This window comes from Hyposmocoma kahamanoa, unplaced genomic scaffold (genome assembly GCF_003589595.1).
Source record: "Hyposmocoma kahamanoa isolate Upper Pololo Valley unplaced genomic scaffold, ASM358959v1 220, whole genome shotgun sequence".
NCBI lineage: Eukaryota > Metazoa > Arthropoda > Insecta > Lepidoptera > Cosmopterigidae > Hyposmocoma > Hyposmocoma kahamanoa.
In genome coordinates, this window is record NW_020653740.1 from 4,213,153 (window position 1) to 4,238,393 (window position 25,241).

At 35.4% G+C, this 25,241-nt stretch overlaps 1 protein-coding gene across 9 annotated transcripts in view; it reads left to right on the forward strand.

Annotated features, from left to right (window-relative positions):
- Positions 1 to 25,241, forward strand: part of LOC113227844 (sodium/hydrogen exchanger 3) — a 100,916-nt gene that overhangs the window by 670 nt on the left and 75,005 nt on the right. The gene's annotated exons all lie outside the window — the stretch shown is intronic.

Sequence of the window (25,241 nt, forward strand, 5' to 3'; positions counted from 1 at the left end):
GTTTTTACAATACTGATGCTTTTTCGCGTTGCATCTGTTTAAATGTTTAATCGCATCACACTTGTTTTTATGTATGTTGTGTCACTTATATGACTCTTAACAATAAGGAATCAGTTTTTATTCCAACAATGGCTGCTATGATACTTGATTCACAGTTTTCCTAGGCTATTCCGCAGGTATGTTACAACTTGTTGTCTTTCAAGGTAAATAACGTAATAAAAATAGTATACGACTTCGTACGATGAACACTTTCCCAGAATTTATATTGTATAACCGGGTTTTGTCTCTGGTCAGGCCGAAGTAAATGTTAAGGACGAGAATAAGTAGCTAGTGCGAGAAAGTTTCCTCATAGTTGTTTATCATAATTTATTCCTGTATATCACCCAAGACATTTGCCATGATTCCATTTGCACGACACAAAAATAAACAGCTCCCCAAAACGTGTGAGACTGTTTTAGACCGTTCGAAGGTAATACAGTCTGAAGCAAGAAATATTTATTCAAATAGATTTAATGTGATATTTTAAACATACCTGTTGTGTTGTGGTCAAAACGTTTAGCAAGCTGTAAAGCAAAACGAAGAACAAAAACGAAAAAAATTATGACTATTACAATAAAATTTATTTTCGTCCTCATAGTGCCAGTATTGAAGAAAGGTATTAAATCTTCTTTTAAAACAATTTCTTACACTGCGAAGGAAAGACTACTGTTAATGTTTTCCATTTTCTAAATAGAGATTTTAGTGTCTTATCTATCACAAATGTCTCATATACAAATGACGAAATCTGCTTTAATGTTTTAAATATATAATTTTAACCAAGGTTCAAAGTGAAAATTTATCATTGATAATTATCACAATAATTCACACCTTAATTATTCTTTTTATATTTAAAAAAAATAATTGGAACAACAAAATGCTACTTTTTATTTAGCTTTCTCACTATTTGTCATTTTAAGTAAAAAATTCAAGAGACAAAACTGTGAATCAGCCTGGATAATTATCACGATAATTTTAAAAGAAAACAAATATCTTGATAATCTCTAATACTGACTTCAACACAGATACAAGATAAATGTAATAGGGCATTAACGTAACACTCGAATCTCAAGTAGCATTTTGTCCCACCGGGTGTTAAGAATCACTTACTCCTAAGCATATAAGCCCTCGATTAAGATAAGTCGACGTATACTTCCCGAACCTGTCGCAGTGCCGTAACTCACGCCTATAGATATTCAAGATACCCTAGAGGTCAAGGTGTTTGGCTGCTGTCCAAAATTTGCCTGAAAATATAGCATGGTCATAACAGCAACCACGTTATATTGGTCTATCCATGTTAACACGTTCCTTTGGAAGTATGAAATAACTAATATTCCAACTCTATGGTGATCTTGAGATTAAGACGTCAAACTTGTTTTTTGCTTCTTAAGAAGCACGGAATAAAAAAGTATATATTTGGTCTGCGTTAAGATCTTTTTGTACCGCCTTTTTGTACTTCATTTCGTGAATTTATTATAAATATTAACAAAGATGTTTTAAAAGCCAAAACTACGATTAAATTAGATAAATAAAATCGGGTCCCCCTCGGCAAAGTGTCCTAGATGCTGGTAACGTGCCCCCTTTGTATTGCTATGCTAATACGTTGTGCCAGGTAGCGGCTTTTGGGATTCCCAGGCTGTCTATAATTTTTTTAAATAAAATTTTGTAAAGATGAAGGGCACCAGGACTCCTCGGGCCAAGGGTTTCGACTCCAAAGGTGCAAGTAGATATTTGAAGCCGAGATCCTGGTACTTATAACTTTACTCTTTAGTTTAATTGAATGTTAGGATGTTTCACTACCATGATAGCTAATTGTTTTTTGTGTAATTTCACACTTCACTAGCTTGTTATAATTATTAAACAAAGATCGAACACTTAGAAAAAATTGTTAACTCTTTAGTTTTTCCTCCAGTTCAGCTACGGACCCAGCCCTCTTGCTGGTGTGCTGGAGAGGCAAGTGCGTCGACACACGTGGCGTCTCACATCAATGCCCGGCCCATACTCCAATGGGATGAGTGTCGTTCCGTCAGGGCGTTTGTCATCAGTTCGCGATGTGGCGTTCGAGCGTGCACGTTAACTGTGGCCAAGACCCGGCGGATGATGACGTTGAGGGCTGCATACCGGGAGATACGGCCGGCGCTCAATTGGCAGGAAAGGCCGTGGTGACTCAGAGCAATTACGTCTTTGGGAATTGGCCATTAATATAATGTACCTATTGAAAAAGCGTTAAAAAACATGGTCCCACTCTGTAAATTTTTTGAAACCACTGATCATTGTAATTCCATTGACACTTCCGATTTTTTTTTTACTTTGTTTTTTCAAGTGAAGAGACGAATAAGTCGTGCGCGTGGTGTTAAGCGATACGACTGTCCATAACTGTTACAGTGTCACTCAGACCTTTAGGGCGAGGTATATACGAGGTGTGGTGTTGAGGACCGCCTCTCGCGCCCACACGCTGACAATTATTATGAATAAAATACGAACAGGTGGAGAAAATTTGGGACAAATCCGACGTCGACAAGCGCCCGATGGCGACTAACTGGACAGCGGGCGGCGCGGTGCGTCGTTAAACTGCTGGGCAATTTTCAAATTTTGGGACAAATGTGAATTTAATAACTATAGGCTTCAGTTGAAAACCAAAATTTATCAGTACAGTTATATTTATACTTCTAGTGTTTAAGAGAAATAATTTCATATAAAAATTATTATGTACAAAGTTAGATATTTGTTCTTAAATAATTCGTTTTAGACGTCTTTCAGAATTTTATGAGAATTGGACAATGTACTTTTCTGGATTATGCGGTAAAATCCTGTTTTCGAAAAATGTACATTTTATCAAGTAACACATTTACACAATTAGCACATTCTTACACAATATCATATATTTTTTGTAATATTGTTATTAAATATATACCTAAACCATTTGATCTAGTAAAACAGATCTTCCCGCTTTTACTTCGGTGAACCGCCTTTAATTGCAAAGTTCTGACGGGCACACAGCTTGGCTTTGGGGAGCAACGAGCGGTTATGTGGGACTCCCGAACGGTAGCTCAGTATACCCCATAAAACCCAGCGGTTAAGCTCACCGACATAAAGAGGCGTCCAAGGATTCGGTTCCTACCTAACCTACCCGGGGGTAAATATAGGGACACCTTCGCTCAAGCTTGGGGGTAGGGGTCCCCCGTCCCTAGTCCCCAAGACACGCTACGGCGGGGGAAGGTATATTGCTTCCTTAGTTTACCCGGCTGCTGAGACACAAGTTGACAAGTCTTATGTGCGTGTAATTTCACTAGCACTCTTAGCCTTTAAAGCTGGAACGCATTAAAGCTCACGTTACTGCGTGGCGGCAGAAATAGGTGAGGTGGCAGTACTTACCTAGAAGAACTCTTTCACAAGGAGCTTCTACTACTACTTAATTATATTGCAAATATGACAATATTTGTTATTCAGCTAAAATCTAGTTGTAATGGCAGTTTTAGGGTCGTATCTCAGAACTCTACTCAGTGCTCAAGTCAGGACTTGAGTATGATTTCAAGCACTGGAAATACGACCCTAATGGCAAGAACTTGAATATGATTTGTAGTGCTTTAAATCATGCTCAAGTCCTGAGTGTGCATTGAGTAGAGTTCTGCAATACGACCCATAGAGTGTCAGTGCAATGGAAGTTATGGTATTAATTCATTGAATCACTAACGATCGATGTACACTCGATCGACAGAAAAAAAACTTACTACTTTTAGAAATACAACATCGATCCGTAAAAATTATTATGTATAATTAAAATTTTATCTCGTTTAAGCTTAATCTTCAAATTAAATGCATTTTTTTATGTCAAATTATTAGTAGGCTACGTCATCGATGTGCCATTGACTCACCATTGAAGAGTAGAATACTAAAAAATTGTAATGGCAGTTGAATAATAGCTCGATGCTCAAAGAATACCAAACGTACAAAATACTGCCATTGACACTGTCGACACACAACTAACATGATTTAAAATTAGCAGACTTGGGGACCAGGTTGCAGACAAACAGAAATGTTGTAAGGGAGCATTACAATATGCTTTGGTTCGGTCACTATAAAAGTTATTTTAAGCAAAATGGATGAATTGATAAAATATCTATTCATAAGTTATGGTACCTTGATGACGGGACTTTAGGCGGTGTTGTTGAGACTGTTCTTGATGACCTACAAATTCTTATAAGGTAATTTCATTCAATCGACCTGGAGCTCAAATTTTGTAAATGCGAATTATTTATAGACAAGAATAAGATCCAGAGAGCGTATATTATTTTCAATATTTTAGCTCCCAATATTAATATCGTCGCAAAGGACACCCTCCGCCTGCTGGGTGCACCCATACTCGGATGACTCGATCCCAGCTTTCGTAAATGATCAGGTAACCAAATTTAAAGACACTTCTGACCATCTTTCCCAAATCAACCCCCACATGGTCCTATTTATCATACGGTTTTGTTTACTCGCCCCAAAATTCACTTACGTTCTCCGGTGCTGGAGCACCTTTGGGAATATGAGTCCTTACTTTCTTCCGTCGATCGATCTCATTCGTGACGTGACATTCAAAATGCTAAATTGTCCTTTGATTGACCGCTCCTAGTTCCAAGCTTCACTTTCAGTCCGATTCGATGGGTTAGGAGTCAGACAAGTTTCAAGTGTTGCCCTCCCGACCTTCTCTGGCTCATCGCCAGAGCGGCCGAGAACCGTAAAAGGTTCAAATGCCAACCTTGCTCAGTTCTACAGCTTTGTGCCTTTTCCGGTTGATACCCTTGGGTCTTCGGGGGCCACTAGCGAAACTTCTAGCGAACGAGCTATCGGGTCGTCTCGTAGAAGCCTCCGGTGACCACAAGACTGGCAGTTATTTCCGCCAATAAATAAGTGTAGCAGTTCAAAGGCGACATTTTGCCAGACTTCTGGACACGATGCCCCAAGGTACGACCCTTGATGAAACATTTTATTTATAAACTTTTCTACTTATCAATTTTAATATTGTATTATCATTTCTTAAACTTAATGCCTTTTTTAATTAAAGCTTTGAATAGTTCTATATTGTAGTGTTCGGCAAAAAAGTTATTATCACTTGTTAACAATACAAGTCGATCTTTTAACATTACTTGCCAGTAAAATAAAAATACCCATGTCTAAATATGTATATGCATAAGTTTTGTACTTTATTATAGACATATCCATAGTGATGGTACTAATTTTAAAAATGAAACAATATTTAATAATTGATTAATTAACAACTACGAATTAATAGATTAATTGTAATCGTATTAATAATTTATTAAATAATAATAAACTGAAGTCATTATGTTTGTACCTAATTTGTACATAAAAGTAGAGATAAAAAAAAACATTTATTGTGGTATTGAATGTTACGATTTATGTGATGTGTCATTATATCACTTTTAAACTTCACTTTCACTCTTAACATTTGTTTTTACATTTACTTAAGTATATTAAGCAATATCGCATTGTGAACAAGTTTACAACAAAAATTGTATATGCGCTCGAATAATTTTACTTTCTTTAGATATCCGTGAAGAGTGCGGAAAATGGTACTTTTCCCGTAGGCGTAAAAGTAATTTTTATTCAATTTGTACAAACCCAATTAAAAAGTGTAAGTACTAAAAAGGAGTCTCTTTATGGTTTAAATTAATTATGAATACTTTAATTACACAGAGAAATGTATAAGTCAAGAAAACTAAGAAACCAATGAATGAAAAAGAAAACAATGAATTTCCAAAATTATTATAATTGTTTGTTTTATGACTGATATTGAGTGTTTACTTTTGTCTATTTAATCACAATGTGAGGTTGAGTATAATTCTACGTCTTTTAACATTGTCTCTATTATGAATTGAAGTAAATGTAAAAAGCTGACATTTTTGTAAAATTATTACAACAAATTGTTTTTAGTACAATTGCTCAAAACGTGGTATTTTTCGTACTACAAATCAAATATCTATATAATATCATAATAATATCAAATCGTTCCATAAATGAGTTGTATTGGTATAAAAGTTTTAAGATTTTTCAAAGCCGTGTAATATCATATGTCTTATAGATGTGTGGTGTTGGCCGGTATATTACGACTTGAAAATTGCATATTGTGGTACTGTTTACACTAAATCTCAAAGACCTCTAGAATTTCTCATTTTGTTCATATCAAGTTTATAATCCGTCTTAAAGTATTTAGAGGTTCTTAAAGCCCCATTTTCTTTGTTCGGTAATATACTTCTTTTTACGAAACATTTTATGTATTCCTTCTTTTTTGATAAAATTAAATTTCAATTCAAGTTACACTTTCTTGTAATATGTATTATGGTTCTCTTTATATTATTTCTTCTTTTCATCATATTTTTATGTACTTTCCTCCATTCTGTGGAATCTCTTTACACAATTTTATCAATCACAATATTTATTTCAAATATCGTAAAAGAAACAAACTTAAATAGTTAAACGGTCACTACCACGGATTTTTGTCATCAAAGTCCGCAGATGCACTATTTTTTTATGATATCAAGTAACAGGACGAACACTTTGTGCGCCTGGTGATAAGTTCACGCCTGTTCATGGCAGATGTAGTGCCACTCAGAGTTTTAAATCGCAAAGATCTGAAGGATACTGTCACTGCGGCTGACACCTTGAGACATATGTTGACAAGTCCCATGTGCCTGTAATTTCCCCAGCATCCTTAACCTTCAAAACTGAAACATAGTAATGCTCACATTACTGCTTGGCGGCAAAAATAGGTAGGGGGCAGTACTTCCCTGGACGAACTCTTTCACAAAGAGCTCTACTGCTAGTAAAACTTTGTTATATTATATTACTTATTCTTATTCTTATATGTCTAAAGTGCTTTTGTTACATGAAAATCATAAAAATAATACAAAATAAATAACCTGCAAGTTATGCGTATAATATAAAATGTTACAAACCTATTTAAGCATAAAAATGTTATCGACTTATTTCATTTGTAGAATCTTTGAACTTCTCTTTTGAAAAGTTGTCATTTTGCAGATATGACTTTATTACATCGAGGGAGCGATTTAGTGAGATCTCGGGTTGGATTCCCGGACCGAGAGAACTACATTTACTTCTATCCTGAGTTTGGGTGTAATTTTTGGCTGCTTATGTGTGTCTGTGGCACCCGCGATTCAGGGTTTCCCTAGTGCAGGGCTATGAGTGTGTACGTTATTAAAATATTATTATTAAATTTACCTGTTTTAAATTTCTATAATACAATTTAAATTTTATTACCCTCTGACTCTAATTTCTTTAACTGCCTCCGTGGCCGAACGGTTACCATGCCGGACTGCCACGCAGAGGTCCCAGGTTCGATTCCCGGGCCGGGAGAAATAGTTGTATGGCCTACAATTATTTCTCTCGTGAGTTTGGGTGTAATGGTTGTCTATGTGTGTGTCCATGGCACCCGCGACACAGGGTTTCCCTAGTGCGGGGCTATGTTGAGTGTGTGCGTTATTTATTAATGAATAATGATTAATAATTAATCTTTTATTTTAGTTTATGCAATAAATATTTACTAAATTTATTGCAAATATCATAGATGGAGGCAATCTGAAAGAGCTAAACGGGTAAACCCACAACCAATAATAAACAACTTTATTTAACATGATAATTACGTAATACCAATAGCGTATCGTAATAAACCTTTTTATTTATACATTTCGAATGAGTGTTAGTGTTATTAGTGATGCTTATGCTCTCAATACATAAATATTTATTGTTCTGGTGGCATACAAAGCAACAAATATCCCCGTTCCCATATGCAATACCTTTATTTTTAGAACTCTATCCAAATGAACATCGATCTCTCTGACGCCGGCTTTAATTGAATCCCGTTTGCATTTATAAAGGCAATGTGAGCTCGCACGTTGTGAATTAATTTGGTTTTTCATTATTGTTGTCCTATTTGGCTTTTGTCGTATTTTTTTTATTAAATCATTTATTCAAAAGGTTATGGAAAGCTAGAATTACGTACCGACATAAGTGTTATTGAGAAATTGTGATCAAAGCTGGCAGAGCTATAAGAATAGAATATCATTAGTATTCGAATGTAGTGCCTTACACGAATAAATAATAATAAAAAATTTATAAAAGTCACCATCCGTAAATTAACAACTCCTAATTTATTATAATTATTAATACAAATATCGAACTCTTAGGAAAAAAATCCTTCGATACGGTCGGATTCGTTCTCTGGCAAACGACGTAGGTTCGAATCCAATCGGATCGAAGGAATTCTTTGAATGTGTTCGATATTTATATTAATAGTAAATATTACAAACTAGTTGAGTAATTTCACAGGAATAATTAAATATCATGGTGGTCAAACATTGTAATAATCAAAAACTTAAAAATTATAACTGATATGTTTTAGCCGGGGGGTAAAAAAATTTTAGTGTCGTGAAATTGAAGTTCAGGAATCTGCCAGTCTTTTCTAAATATCGTATAACACACTGGCTGGAGAACAAACAACCTTGTTCACATCTATTTGTTTATGCAGTGTTAATTTTAATTAGCCCGAAACCTTTTGTCATGGCATTCCTTTAATTAAAACATACAAATTTTGTTGTACGACTTTTGAAAGGTCTGCTACTACTACTATATTTTGTACAAAGAATGTGAAATTTCAAAAGGTGTAGACTGGTGTAGTATAAAATTTGTTACAATTTCTAGCATCGGGTTAAGAAGTTAGGGTTCAATGAAAAAACTACTGTTAGCATTGTGTCACAGGGCTGGCAAGTAGGCAATTACGAACAGAGGGACAGGCGACGGCTTTAATGGCCCGAACATTTGTAATTGCTGTTCCACTCGTGTGGCATACAATGTTTTACATCACACTTGAAGTAACGAAAAAGGATTATTACACTAAAACGTTATTCGTATTCTACTTACATAATTATAATTATTTCAGAAGAAATGTTGATTTTTTTAAAGATATGACTTTACGTACGTATGAAACAAAAACAAGCCATAACATAATCTGCCCGATACCCGAATCTGTCGAATAGCGAATGTGCCCAATCCAGAATTTGTCCTTTACCGAACAAGTGATCCTATGAGTATGTATGTATCTCATCTCATAAAAATTACAAGTACTGTATTTATACCACTTTTTTTTAATTAAATAAAAATAGCACCTCTTGTTATGGTCGGGACGCGAATTGCCGAGCCGAACTGACTATTAGTCCGCGCTCCTAGCGGGCGCCCGGAGGCGTAGAAATAAAGAAATATCGTCCTAGGGTCATGTGATAAAACTACCGCCTTATTTTGCATATTATAAGTATAACTACTTATGAGCAAGTGTGATGACATGTATCTTTACGATATCTACGTAGTAGAATAATACATAATATTAATCAAACGATATCAACATAAGTGAAAACTCAGGGAAAATATTGTATTTGACCGTGGGCGCTGTTTGAGTAGGTTCGGTGCGTTTCCCGGTAATACGTAGTACCAAATTGAGGAAAGGAACTTTTTAAAATTGTGTTTATTGCGAATGTTGAGATGTTTGACCACCATGATTATGATATAATTATTTTTGTGAAATTACTCCACTAATTTGTGATAATTATTGATACAAAGATCGAAAACTAAGAAAAAATCCCTTCGATACAGCTGGGTTCGAACCAACATCTTCCAGCAAACCATGCTAGACGCTATGCCAACTAAGCCACGGAACGAATTAGCAGACCTCACGAATTTTTTAATTGCTTGTTGCAGAACTTTGTATTTGGTTTTTAACTTCACATTTTTTTCGTGGTTTTTGTATTAGACCCGTCGTCCATTTGTTTGTAAGTCAATGGTTGGCATAATAATTTTCCAACAAGTGTTCGAACTGTCTTTCAAACGCCTAATTTATCCACCTACACACAATTACAATAATTATTTAATCAGCAATAATACTTACTTATAATAATAATTCAAGTCCCGGTAACTAGTGTCGGACCAACTCGTCGGGAAAATTTTCATTTTGAAAAAAAATATTTATACACATTTGACAGTTACATCTGTCAAAAGTTGAAGCTGAAGAATTTGTACTAAGCCAAACAGGGTTTAGAGAATCACATTTAACAATGTTTATACAATTTTATTAATTCATGCTAAATAATACATTAAAAGATACTTACATCTATACGTAATATGAGTATTCGAATTATATTATTCCAATTTTACAGAAATGTTTCCTGAAATATTCCCACTGTTTCAAATTTTTCGGAAAAATACCCAACGCTATCGGTAACTTTCCTAAGTTATTAAAAAGTAAGTAACATAATACGAAGAAAAGAAATTTCATTTAATAAAAACATATCTGTGGCTCTTTATGGTTATTTTATACGACATTGCAGTCATTTTGTACACGTTAACCATTGACTTACAATTATATGGACGTCGGGTCCGCGCTAAAAAGTGTCCGCACTTGTAAGGCGCTAAAATCGTATACAGAGCGCGACACTCCGCTTTAGTCTTTTGTTCTACTGACAGCGCGATACTGCGATGACATTACAATTTAAATTTCGAGTAGGTTGACTTGGGACATTTTTTTCGTGGTTTTTGTATTAGACCCGTCGTCCATTTATTTGTAAGTCAATGACGTTAACACTTTGTTTTCCAGGAATGTAAGAAACTCACTTCATTAGATTAATTAATTTAGATGGGCGAAGTATACACAATGTACTACCTAAGTATAGTTGTGGTACTTACTACACGCGTTGGTAACACAGGATGTTATAATGGTGACTTTCTTATCACAACTAACGTTATCAAATTTTTTATCGAAATTGAGTGATCAACATATAATATGGAATCAGCGAAGCGAGGTGTACTACCTCCAATAAGCGGTTTTTTACATCTTATTTGATTTCAGTCAATCAGAGTAACACTTTTCATTAACATTTTTCATAGAAAAATAAATTAGGTGACAACATTTATTTATTTATTCAAGAAACAAACTAGTAGTAGACCTAGAGTTTCCTTAATTTATAATGCAATTGAAATCTTAAAGACTATCAATATAGAACAATTAGCGCCCAGTTACACGAAACTATTCTTCTGGATTTAAATATATAATAATAATATTAATAACAACGTGCCTGACAATCGCACCGAATGCCTGGTCTCAAACTAGGAAATTTCCTGTAGGTACTATGAATCCGAGAGCAACGGAATTCACCCTGGGGCACTTTCCAGCACACCCAGACCACAACCTATTTAGAAAAATTAATTTCATAATTTAGTCCTGGGTATCGAACCCGGAACATCCTCATCCAGCGCCCACATTATAAACCGTTGGGCCACGTGAGGTACGTTATTTTTGTACGAGTAAATATATTAATAGACATGGCAGTCTGACGTAGACACAACATGGCGGTAAGCGTCGGAAGAATTTATAGCGACATTTTCAATATTAACTAATAAATAAATACATGACATCTCATGTACTTATTTATAAGTTAATATTGAAATTCTTAATATCTTAATCTTATTCTTCTTAATCAAGAAGAAGTAATTACGTTTTCTTATTTTTGATATTATTTTAGGACTTTACTGAAAACTGGATCTTTTTGAAGTCTTTTAGGTAACAGTAGAGGTCCCTTTGAAAGAGTTCGTCCAGGGTAGTACTGCCACCTGACCTATTTCTGCGGACAGGCAGTAATACGAGCATGACGCGTTCCGGAATTGAAGGGTAAGGGTGCACTTGAAATTACAGGCACTTGAGACTTGTCAATTTATGTCTCAGGGTGATGGGCGCAGTGGCAGTAATCTTGGAGCGGCACTGCAACTGTTATGGACAGGCGTGATGCTTACCACCAGGTGCACGACTTGTTCGTCTCGTCACTTAGTATCAAAAAAAAAGTCAGTCATCATTACTGACCTTTTTATACTTTTTATGTTACTTCAGATTACGGTAACTTTTTAAGTTCCTATTGTAGTTTTTGAAATGGTTCGCTCCTAACACCCTGTATATTGACAGGGTTATTTGTAAAATACGTACAACCTCGCAGGACTATTGCTAGCATTATAAACAATAGTTTTTATTCGATGACTTTTAATAATACATCAGATCATACGTTCGTACAATAATAATATTATTTTAGTTAATTTTTTTTATTGAATTGATATTCAATTACTTTTTATGTGAAATTACTCCACTACTTACTAGTTTGTTATAATTATTATACAAAGATCGAACACTCAGAAAAAATCCTTCGAAAAAATTTAATTTACAGTGAATAGCGACATCTTTAGCCGGGGCTGCTAGCTGTAAAGGTATCTAACTGGGTAACGAAATTTCTTTCCAAATTTCATATATTTCTCATAGATGGCGCTACGGCTAAAAAGTCGTTGAATAAAACCAAATAAAAAGATACGACAACAAGCACATAGAAAAGTTCGTGAGGTTCGCTGGTTCGTTCCGTAGTTTAGTTAGTATAGCGTCTGGCACTGTATGCTAGAAGACGTCGGTTCGAATCCGGACGGATCGAAGAAATTTTTTCTGAGTGTTCTTTTAATTAGATCGTTCTAAATAGTGATAACTCTTTGCGGTAACGACGTTTCAACTTACCACTTTACTCAATACAGATCTATAAAGTACAACAGGTAGTACAATATAAACTTAAAAGTTAATCTTTTGGTAAATTTATTATTTATCGAGTTCTTATGTTTTCGCGATTGTTATACATAGGAAATGAAACTATTTATCGCGGATTTCAGTCGCGTATATTTGTTTTCCAAACAAACCAACGTTTCGGGCGCTTTACAGGTCCCACGGTTACGGTTGACTTGTTTGAAAAAACAAATATACGCGATTTAAATCCGGGAAAAATAGTTTCATTTCCTAAATTTATTATTTATTTACGTTAAAGGAAGACCAACAGCTTTAATATAACTTATATAATACGTGTGGCGCACTATAAGCTTCCGGAATGAATAAGAAAAAATACTGTAAATGGTCAGAAATGAATTTATTGTTTCTCAAAATGTTCTCCGTTACCGTTAATGCACTGTTTCATACGAATGAACTAATTTTGAAAACATTTATGCCACTCCTCCGAGACAATCTCTGAAACATATTTTTCATACTCTTCCACAGCCTCTTCAGGCGATGAAAATGGTTGACCGCTTATAACCGAAATCACCAGCCCAAACAATCACACGATTGTCGTGACGTATTTTTGAAGTTGTTTATTTTTTAAATGATAGGCATTAAAAACTTTATGGTTTGCTAGAGTAGTTACCGAAATAGCAATTAATATTAGTTATTTTACTTGTTATAACTTCGATATCCGATAAATCGGTATAAAATCATCACCGGCACCTCTAGGTGTGTTATACTTGAATCACATACAGAGACGCATGAATAGCGCAACGCTCTGTGGCGGCATGCGTCCACGGCCGCATGTATCGCGTGAGCGGGTAACTGGTTCTTAATTATTAATATATATGAAATATATAAAGTCACAAGGTGTCATGTCGGGACTGTACGCGGGATGGCTCATAAGGCAACGTTGTTCACCTTCAAAAATTCATTTGTCTGTCTGGCCGTGTGAGAACTGGCATTATCGTGGTGCAAGATGATACGGCGTTTACGGTTATTTTTACGGAGTTTGTTACTAACTTCCGGCAAACAAATGGTCGTATACCAATCACTATTCACGGTACAACGATTCTCCAAAGCAACAGCAACGTGTCGAGTTTTATTAAAAAAAGAAGCAATCATCCGCTTAGAGGCACTTTACACGCGCGCCACTTTGGTTGGTTTCGGCTCATCTCGAAAAACCCATGTGCTCGATTGCTGCTTTGTTTTGGGATCGTAACTATAAATCCATGTTTCGTCACCTGTTACTATGTCTCACACCAAATTTGACGCCCCTTCTTTGAATCTGGTAAGCATGGCATTGCACCAAGTGACGCGATCCGTTTTTTGAGCCCCAGTCAGAGAGCACAGCGTTTTCACACCCAAATATTTTGTGCAGTATTGTTTGTATTTGACTCATGTCTGTACCTAAACATTCCCGAATCTCATGGTATGTCAAATATCTGTCTGTTTTGATCATACGGCGCACAGCATCGATGTTTTTGTTGTTCACAGCAGTGGACGGGCGAAATTGGTTACTGAGATTCTTAAGACCACGTCTGAATTCTGCAAACCAGCTATAAATAGTCGTCTTGCATGGTGCTTCATCGTCAAAAGCAGTTTGAAGCCGAGCGAAGCTCCACTGAGCTGTTAGATTGCACTTAAATTCGTAGAAAATCATACTACGAAAATTTTCACGAGGTAACTCCATGGTGATGTAGTCAGCCAATTTCTAAAATTACGCCACACTGTAAAAGCAACCGACAGTCAGATTTGTTTCATCTGTATTCTACAGCCAAAGAGTTCCATTTTCAAAAGTTGTAATTACTTTTTAAATATTGTTTATGTAAGTGGCCAGTTCCGGAAACTTATAATGCGCGCTATGTAATAGTAACAACAGAGCGCCAATTACAGATGCTCACAAATAGAAACATGATATAAGAATGCACACTTTAATTAACTTGTCGCTATAAACATAACTTAATTTGTAAACCATAAAACTACAACCGCAGTTGCAAGCCTCACTATGAGTCAAAGAAATGCCCACTCAGTGGTCTCTTCGCCGAAATCGCTCTCGTATTGAAAAGATCCAGATCAAAGGAAATACATAGAATGTTAAAATTATTGCTTGCACGCCCCATAAACTCATTTTGCTTATAATTAGTACGGGTCGGGGATAAAACCAAAAGTAAATTGTTTCTCAAGGATTTACAGGGAACTCTAAGTGATATTTGTGATAATATTTCCGGACAATCAATTGAACCGATGTTATTTTCATTAAAAACCTTAGGTCACTATAATCACGACGCATTTCAAGTGGTAAGAGGTGATGCTTCTTACACAGATTGAAATAATTGGCAGGATTGTAACTGTCCTTTGTGTGATAGCACAGAAAACGAATAAACTTTTTTTTGTATATTTTCCAGTCGCGAGATATAAATGTGATAACGTGGATTCCAGATTTGGCTGTCATGCTCTAAAGTGCGGACAAATGAGCAATACAATATTTTAAAAGTTTTCACCTGTGCAAAATCTTTGGCACACCGCATAATAAAACCCCACTGGGTAGGTAGTGACCTAGAGGCCTTAGTCGCTACACTATCAATATGCGAGTCGAAAAGTAATTTAGGGTCATGTAGATCTACCAGGTCTCGTACAGTAGATTGGTTTTGGATTATGTTTTGTTAAAAGTCATAGAACGAAAGTTGTTGTTTATGATTTTAGTGATATATTCTCGTCAGGTTGTTAGAAAATATTAAGGAGTCAAGAATTTTTATACACGTTTTAGTGGAATGAAAACAGTTTTCCATCCTTTATTAAAAAAATGTGCATAGACGTTAACACGCCCTGTAATTATCGTCAAAGTTAACTCAGAAAATACCACGTGACCGTGTGTACTCTTCATATCATTGTATTAAATATAAATATACTGTACCTGTCTACAGTAGTCTATATGTAATTCATATGGTATATACAGCAGTCGCGCGTGAGTTTACAATAGAGTTGCCAATTACCTGTTTAAGAAAAGACCGGTAGACGTGTATAGAGCTTGTCTTACAGGCTAGTTGATGTAGGAAGCACTTCGTTTTAATTATTTGAAATTACTTAGCTGATTGTAAACCTGAAATAATAATACAATCTGAACCAGGGGTGCCGATACCTTAATCTAATGAAAATAAATATATATTTTTTTTAATATTGGACGGTTATTTTCTATTCTTTCGCGTTGTTTGACGTTCGCATGACGTTCGCGCACGAAAGCGTTCCGGCATAGTATATTCCGGTGTTTTACCAATCACAAGCTAGAAACCTGATTTACAGAATTTCGTTCCATCGAAAACATTTCGGCTTTTATTGAAAGGATTTTGTTTCATTTGTCCGAAAACAGGTCACGATTTTTTTTCATTACGCCATTCAATGTTTCACTATTTAGACACAGTGACAAATTATTCGTTTCCTGATTCACACTTCCCCAACATTTCGTTTGACTAATGTGCCGAATTGATTATTTTGCTTTTGTAAAAAAAAAAAATACACATTTATTGTTTTATGTTTTGTTTTACCTCGGATTTAATTTAGTGTGATTTTACTCGAGTTTTACTTAATTATAAATGAAGTTCGATTTTTATTCACAATTTCGATAATTATTTAAAAATATTCGCAAATGCAAACTTTTGATTATTCATATGCAATTGTGACCCACTAAAATCTGGGATGAGTAACAGTAGAGCTCCTTGTGAAAGAGTTCGTCCAGTGAAGTACTGCAACCTTACCTATTTCTGCCGTCAAGCAGTAATGTCAGCATTATTGTGTCCCGGTTTTGACGGGTAGGAGTGTTGGTGAAATTACAGGCACATGGGACTTGTCGACTTATGACTCAGGGTGACGGACGCAGTGGCAGTGCCCTTCAGATCTAAAGCGATTTAAAGCTCTTAGGGGCGCTGCAACTATTATGGATAGGTTGTAGGCAGGTCTGTGTAGCTTACCATCAGGCGCACGACGTGTTCGTCCCGTCACTTGATATTAAAACAATTGTGGAAACGATTATTCTAATTAACCTTAGAGCTAAGTCCAAACTCATGGTACCACGATTTCGTTTAACCAAGGTAAACAACTCTTTTATGGGGAACTGTATACGTTTTTACAATAAGATTCCGGAGCATATATTAAGTTTATCATTTCCTAAGTTTAAAAACTACATTAAAAATATTTTGATCGAAAAATCATATTACAAAATTGAAGACTACGTGTTAGATAAAGATGTATGGAAAGACGACATGGCTCCAGAATCCACACAAATTTGATTCAAAATGTATTCCATAGCATTTAAGTTTATTTGAAAAGAGCAATCCCTAGAGTTTCTTGCTCGTTCTTCTCAGGGAGGTCAGCGTAGTGAACGAGCAGTACCTTAAATGTGACGTTTTCAAGTGTAAATTTATTTTACCTATGGAATAAATCATCTTTGACTTTGACTTTGACTTTGACTCTACAATCTAAACTATATTTAAAACATACAATAGGATAAACATGAATTGATTAAAAAAACATCTGCGGGAAGAATACATAATGTAGTAATTACTTTTATAAAAGTTTTTGGGACAAAAGATATTTTTGCTGTAAGATATTTCTGTGTTACAATTTATATCAAGACAGTCATCGCACTAATGAAAAAAAAGATGTTCGGTATATAACGAGATTTGGAAAAAAGAAATTCGGGTTTGTGATAAAGGTTACCCTATGTTGTGAATATACAGAGATCGCACATTAAGATCGCACGAAGAGTTAATCTTCTACATTTATATGGTGTACGGCATTAGAGTGGAATTCCCTGCTTGCAGATTTGTTAACTGAACGCTATAACTTGTGCCTTTTTAAGGCGACAGTGAAAAGGTATAATATACGTAAGGTCTGCGTGCTTCGTCGTTGATATCATTGTTACTTTCCACCAGTTGAGATGGAGATGAGACGTGTAAAATACACAAAACGCATCGTGCTATTGCCATTATCTAAATTACACTGTCTTACTAACAGCACGGAACTACAAGCACTGTGTAATTCATTTGTGTAATCACGAATGTCGGCTCCGTTGTAAATAAGACATGATTTTATGTATTTTTAACGATGTTCATAAAATGAAATTGTCGACGGAACTGTTTACGGGATAAACGCAAATCGTAAAATGGTTTTAGATAATTTCAAATAACTCACTCATGTTTACTGGTCCTTGTTGAGTCTAATATAGATCACGGGATATTCAGAAAAGTTTAGACAATGTAGTTGCATAAATTTGAAATAGTTTTGGTCGATAATCAGTACAGAGTACTAATAAAAATCAGTTCTCACTGCTTTAAAGAATAGAGAGAAAAATACGCCTACGATTGGAGAATAACAAAATCAAGCATTAAAATAATTGCTCCTTATAATAAAATTTAGGCACTTTTTGTAAAAATGAGTCTTCATGCGTAAACAGCCACCCTTAGAGGTGGAATATTTTCTACAAAATTATATGGGACTATTACTTAGGTAGGTACCCTCTTTCCAACAAAAAAGATAACATCCAGTCGCATTGAGAACCCGCTCCTTTTTTTGAAGTCGGTTATAAATAAAGTGAATAATGATAAGAGCTAGTGCAATAACAGAGTTTGTAGACTACAAATCCTTCTTCTTTTTCTTGTCGAGTCAATAACAAAAACCAATGAAAAAAAACAGCGTTCGGTATATTTCTTTATTTCTTTGGTCCAGTACAGCTACAGCGGGTACAGCTGGTCGGACACAGCGGAGACTGTCTGTGGACACAGTGGACATGAGAGCAATTAAGACTTACTTTGCGTGGGGGGTCCGCATGCAAAATGGTTTTGTCGCGGGTTGATATATCCTCCTTTCATTATATTGTCTCCACATCGGCCAACTTAACTTATAAGACGATTCAAAGATTTCCATATTAACCACTGCAACTCGTGCCCGGGGAAAGATTTTCGGATGGGGTAAAAAACCGACATCAATAGTTCGTGGAATGACATCTTTTTGCCAAGTTTTATTGAAATCGGTTACCGGAAAGTGCGCGAAACCGGATTCATCCCCTAGTTTGCCACCGTTAGAGGTGGAATATTTTCTTTAAATTTAAATGGGACCAATAATGAGGTACCTTCTTTCCAGGAAGAAAAGAATCATCAAAATCGGTTCACAAATTAGGAGTTATCGCGTAAAATACATAAAAAAAACAGTTGAATTGAAAACCTCCTTCTTTTTTGAAGTCGGTTAAAAATTATAATTGAACGACGACTACGACCTCGGTGGCCTAACGTTTTATATTGTGGACGTTGGACGCGGAGGTCCCGGATTCGATGCCCGATTCCCAAATTGGTATTTGGGAAATAAACTTATCTAAATTGGTTCTGGTCTGGGTGTGTTGGGGGGTGGCCCAGAATTCCGTTGCTCTGGTGCTCATAGTACAGGGAATCCCTAGTTTGAGATCAGGCAATTGGTGTGGTTTTCTAGCACATAATTAATCCCAAGTTATTCAGATACAATCTACTATTACATTTATTAAGCCAAGCAATAATGTCAGCATTACTGTGATCCGGTTTTGAAGGGTAAGGGTACTGGTTAAATTACCAGCCGGCGCACGACTTGTTCGTCCCGTTGTTTATAAAAGTCGATTTAAAACTGTTTCTAAGTCGGCTGTGCAAAGTCGTTGAGTTTGATTAGTTTGTATCAAACGTCATGTCAATGGAGCGCATCCACAAGACAATCCTCTTTAGCTAAATAAGTGGAATGGAAAATTTTTGTTTCATTTTATTTTATGTTACCTACGGACATCGAGTATATAACCAGAAATAGAGACGAAATTTCATTTAATTTGTTTGAAAACTATTCTGCCATATCATTACTGTGACAACTGCGCTCCGATTGACTAGCTCGAGTTCGAAACAATTGATGGGTGTCGTCATGGTGTCGTCAATTGTTTCACTTCAAACCGACCAGTTAACTTGAGCTTTGCTATAATGGACGAAAATTGCAAAATTACGTATTTAATATTTAATTACCGAAGAAATGTGATTCCGTTTGTCTTGTAATTAAATGTTTTGCTGTTTTTCCCACACCACCAAATAGGACAGCACCGAATTGTTAGAGATATTATCTTTATTACAATAAATACAGAATATGTTTTGGAATATACGGAGACGTACGCACAGGTCCGTAGTTGGCCTGTCTATATTTCAGTGCAAACGGGAGTTGATATTTATAAGAGCTGTATCGCTAATGTGTTGCGAGGAATATATGGCCCTTATTTCGTCTCTATTTCTGGTTATATACTCGATGCCTACGGGGAAAACAATTTTCACGATTAAAATTAAAATTTCAGCGATGCTGAAAACTTATTCTACGAAGAACATTTGTTTTTTTTCACATAAATTTTTTTTTTCAATCAAATTTGAAAAATAAGTGAAAATTTTACAAACAAATGTATATTAATTTTTATAAAAATGTTGTACTGACGGCTAAAAAGTCATTGAAAACCAAATACAAAGATCCGACAACAATAACATAGAAAAATTCGTGAGGTTCGCTAGCTCGTTCCGTGGCTTAGTTTCATAGCGTCTGATCGGTTCGAATCTGGCCAAATTGAACGATTTTTTCGTATTCGATCTTTGTATTATAAATATAATAATTATAAAAAACTAGTGGAGTAGGTACTAGTAATTTCACAAAAAAATAATTCAAATTCATAAAAAAATTTATTATTGTACTGAAATCAAATTAATATGAAAGTCTATATTTTTAAATATGAAGGTAGTTTTAAAAATGAAGGTATATTTAAAAAAATGAAACTAATTTTCGAATCTAAATGGCGTTTGGTTTTTTCAAACCAACTAACGCTTCGGGCCTTTTACACCTGTCCCATAGTCAGCCATGACCATGCGATCTGTAAAGGGCTCGAAGTGTTGGTTTGTTTGAAAAAGCAAATATACGTGATTTAGATCCGAAAAATAGTTTCGCTTCCTATGTGCAACAATTGCGAAAACCTAAGAACTCTAATTGTATATACTAGTTTACCGATCGACAAGTTTAAAGATAGTTTTAATTTATTACAAAGCGAACATCGCGTTCTGTCTGTTCTCACTTTCGTTTGTAGGTCGTAGGGGCAATTTGTTTGGTAGATGAATATCGGCAATAGTCCGATGTATTCAAGTAAACCCCTTGTGTATTAGTGTACTGCTGCTTGTCATGCCACGTCTGTGTTTTTTGTATATTTCGTGAGTGCTCTACGTACTATCATAAAAAATTCGGCAGTTTTCTTTTAACAATTTAGCTATTGTACGCATGGTGTGAAGTTACAACAGGCTACTATCTAGTATAGTTTTGATTTGAAAGTGATTCCTTAAAATCAAGATTTTATAAAGCGCATATGTTAAAATTTAGGATAGATTTTAAGATTGATCTTACGAAATTATTCGTGGGTTCTGATACAAATGTCTGTAACCGTTTATAATGCTTTATAATTTAGCCTATATATCGTCTCACTACTGGGAACAGGCTTCCTCTTACAAGAGAGGGCGTGGGTTGTAGTTCCTGCGCGAGTTCAATCCGGATTGAGAAATTCACACGCATTATTAAATAACTTTGTAGATGTATGTAGGTTACCGTACGATGTTTTCCTTCATCGAAAAGCTCGTGGTAAACTTCAAAATAATTTCGCATATTATTTCCTAAAAGCTCAGAGGTACATATGCGGATTGGAAACCACAGTCCTCTGCTTGAGCAGCGACTGATCAAAATAATTAGGCTGCCACGGTAGAGTTATAACGCTTTGAGATGATTCAAATGCTACTTACAATTTATATTTCTTACATTGTACACGTACCTGTAGGTATCGTCATCGCAGTGTAGGGACGTTCCTCGGACCATATAGCACGGGCTTAGATATAAATGAATGTAGTTACGTAAAAGTTGCTGCCAAATGAAATTCAATGGTAGTTTTAAATTGTGATGAGACAATACGATTGATGCGAAGACAGTAGTTTTATATAAATTAAAGCTATGGTGTACAATTATACCAAAAAAATTAATTAGATATACTGAAAACATAAGGGGGAAGATTTCGACTGCAAATTACCAAACATGTCTTACCTTTGATTTATACAGTGTGTCTTACAATACTGTTGGACAAAAATTATTTGATTACATTACTACTTATAAAAAGACGTACGTAGACGATGTAGAACGGACCAGACAGCGTCAAATCCTAGTTTAACGCTTTGAGATGATTCAAATACTACTTACAACTTAAATGTCTTACATTGTACACGTATCTGTAGGTACTGTCATCGCAGTGTAAGGACATTCCTTGAACCATAGAGCACTGAGCTATATCTACTTGATCTTTCTTTTGTTTGTCTCCCGTAAACCCACTGAACAGACAGTGCCTGTACAGCTTTTCAATTCGACGTAGTTTTGTTTGCTTTGATACTGTTCGATAGATCGTCTTTCACAAAAGCGACCTTCGCAGTACCTTTTATATTTGTTATTCTGAATGTAACCCAAGAGAATTGGTTTAGTCTACGTTTACGGTTACGGTTTAGTTTAGTCACACGTCTTTTCATGCTGTAGTTGCAGCAATCAAATACAGAGAAAGTCGCCACTGCCAGATCAAAGCATTTATCCTCTAATGACATCTATACATCCAACTAATATTATAAATGCAAAAGAAACTGTCTGATACGTTTTCATGCCTAAATCTCTGAATCAAATTTGATGAATTTTGATATTGAAATAGATGGGTCCTAGGGGAAAAACATAGGCTACTTTGTGTCACAAAAATAATTGTTAAAAGGGGTGAAATAGAGGATTAAAGTTTGTATGGAGAATACTTCAAGTAGTACAAGTACTACTGTACAGTAGGTTACTCAAATTACTTATTCTAGGCAAATAAAGTAGCCGGCACCAAGTAGTTACAATATACAGTGCGTCTCACGGTTATGCCGCACGGAGGGAAAGTACCTTAAATACGGTAGATAGAAAATTTTACTGAAAGAAGACTTCATTTTGATTTTAATAATCTCAGTACAGAGTACTAAAAAACCGACCTCAAAAGTACGTGGAATTACTTCTGTTTGCCAAGTTTTACTGAAATCGATTACCGGAAAGTGCGCAAACCCGGATTCATCCCCTAGTTCGCCACTATACGGAACTTGACACAGGAGATAATAAAAATCGTTTCTCACTACTCAAAGTACAAAGTAGTAAATTGAGAGAGAAAAACGCTTTGAATTGAAGAATAGCAAAATCGACCATTAAAATAATTGCTCCTTATAATAAAATTTAGGCGCTATTTTTAAAAATGAATCTTCATGCGTGGACAGCCACCTTTAGAGGTGGATGATTTTCTTCAAAAACCACTATGGGACCACTATGGAGGTACCCTCTTCCCACCAAAAAAAGAATCATCAAAATCGGTTCGCAAATACCGAAGTTATCGTATAACACACATACAAAAAAAACATACAGTCGAAATTGAGAACCTCCTCCTTTTTTGAAGTCGGTTAAAACAAATCGAACTACATTCAAAGGTTTTTTAATAATTGCCAGTCTGAATCGGGAATCGAACCCGCCAAATAGAAAAAAAAAAACACCGATGGAAATCCTTAATCTTATGGAATGTTAAGTTTCATGGTCTTCCTTTTATTTAAGATGCTATGTTATTTAGAAGAAAACAATCCTTATGAATGAGGCTTTCAATCAGTATAGTAAAATAACAGGTATTTGTTTTCACATTTGGCGGGTTCGATTCCCGGTTCAGATAGGCAATTATTTAAAAAACTTTGAATGCAGTTCGAATTGTTTTTAAAGTCAAAATTAAATTTTTTTTCTGTAAAATGTTCTATCTATGGCATTTAAGGTACTTTCCCTTCATGTGGCATTGCCGTGAGACCCATACCCTGTATATGGGTAGATTCTGCTGCGAGGCAGAGAAAAATTTTCACATAGGTACATTCCTTGTGTGTGTGAGGGCGTGCTTGTTTAAAACGCAGTAAACTCTCAATAGGTAGCGCTTGTAAAGCTTTCCACATCTATGTAGTATTGTTTACTTTAACACCATACGATAGCTCGTCTATCATAAAAACGACCTTGGAAGTAGCTTTCATATTTGTTATTCCAATACGATGTATTACTGAGAGTACCAGTTTACTCACACGTCTTTTCATGCCGATCTAATTTTATGCTCCAGCCGTCTGTTAGCGTTTGCGCAAGGAAATATTTACGATTTGTTTATGGAACCTTTCCAAATACCTAAGCTTACAACGTTCGAGTAAAACGAGTACTGTTATCCCTGGAACCTTGAGAATTTCCTTGACCTTCTGATTGGATTTACGGATTATGTGTTTATAGTATACTTTACCGCGTTTGAAAATTGCATAAGGTTAATTAATAATGGTCTATGGAAACGAATAATTACTACATACAAAGATTTTATAAGTGAAGAAATGTAGATGGGTATGTTATAAATAGAGATAGGTATGACGTTACAAGCGCTTCAAACGTGGCATATTAACGTTGGCTAATTAGTCATCGTGAGCTCAATCTCACGTTGCAATCTGTTGAAATGAGTAGAAAGCACTAGCATTATTAATATAGATATGAAATTAATAACTTTAGAGATCCACCCATGATAGAAAAAAAAGGAATAACGCATAGGAACAACGTGCAATATTGCAGTGACACAACATTGCTATTAACATAGCTTCAGGAGTTTGCGTTCATATTTAAATAGATAAAACTATTTATAACAAAATTGCCGAATGTCAGGAACGTCGGAGACAATCGGTCAATAACAAAATATGTCGTCACGTGTTATATGAGAATTTGCACAAACTATACAAATTACTTGCACTCATTGAGTACTTATTATTGTAATATTTCGGTGCCAAATGTAAGCGCTAGTTGTGGTGCACATAACGTATATACCTTTTTTACATATTATAAAATCTTAGACTACTGTGACTGTTCAAATCCCCAACGGCGAATGAAAAGAGTGTTTATTGTTCACAAAAGGAGTTTTAAACTGTACATAATAGAAAAAGGTCGTTAATGAAGAGAAAAGAAAAGGCACTTAAGTCTTGCACTTGTTGCTATAGAGAAAGTGAAAAGCATTTCTTATTTACAATTACCACACTCTTCATGTCGCGCAACTAAGTATTACCGCTACTGTAAAATTAGTCACCGGATGCGCCTTTTGGTTGAATGGCTGTTGAATTTTTGTATCATGACGTATTGTCAAATACAAAAATACAAAAACACATATGTAACTGTACAAAACGTAATATTGTGATACATAGATAACCACACTAGGCTATGCCTGTGTCGTGGTTATCAGTACAGGTTTTTATTTATGGACTTATTTTAGTATATTATTATATTAATTACAAAAGAAATATGATAAATTTAAATAATAGTAATAACAAACATAAAAATGACAGATGGGCAATGAATACTGTGTGTATGTGTATGTGTATGTGTATGTGTGTGTATGTGTGTGTGTGTGTGTGTGTGTGTGTGTGTGTGTGTGTGTGTGTGT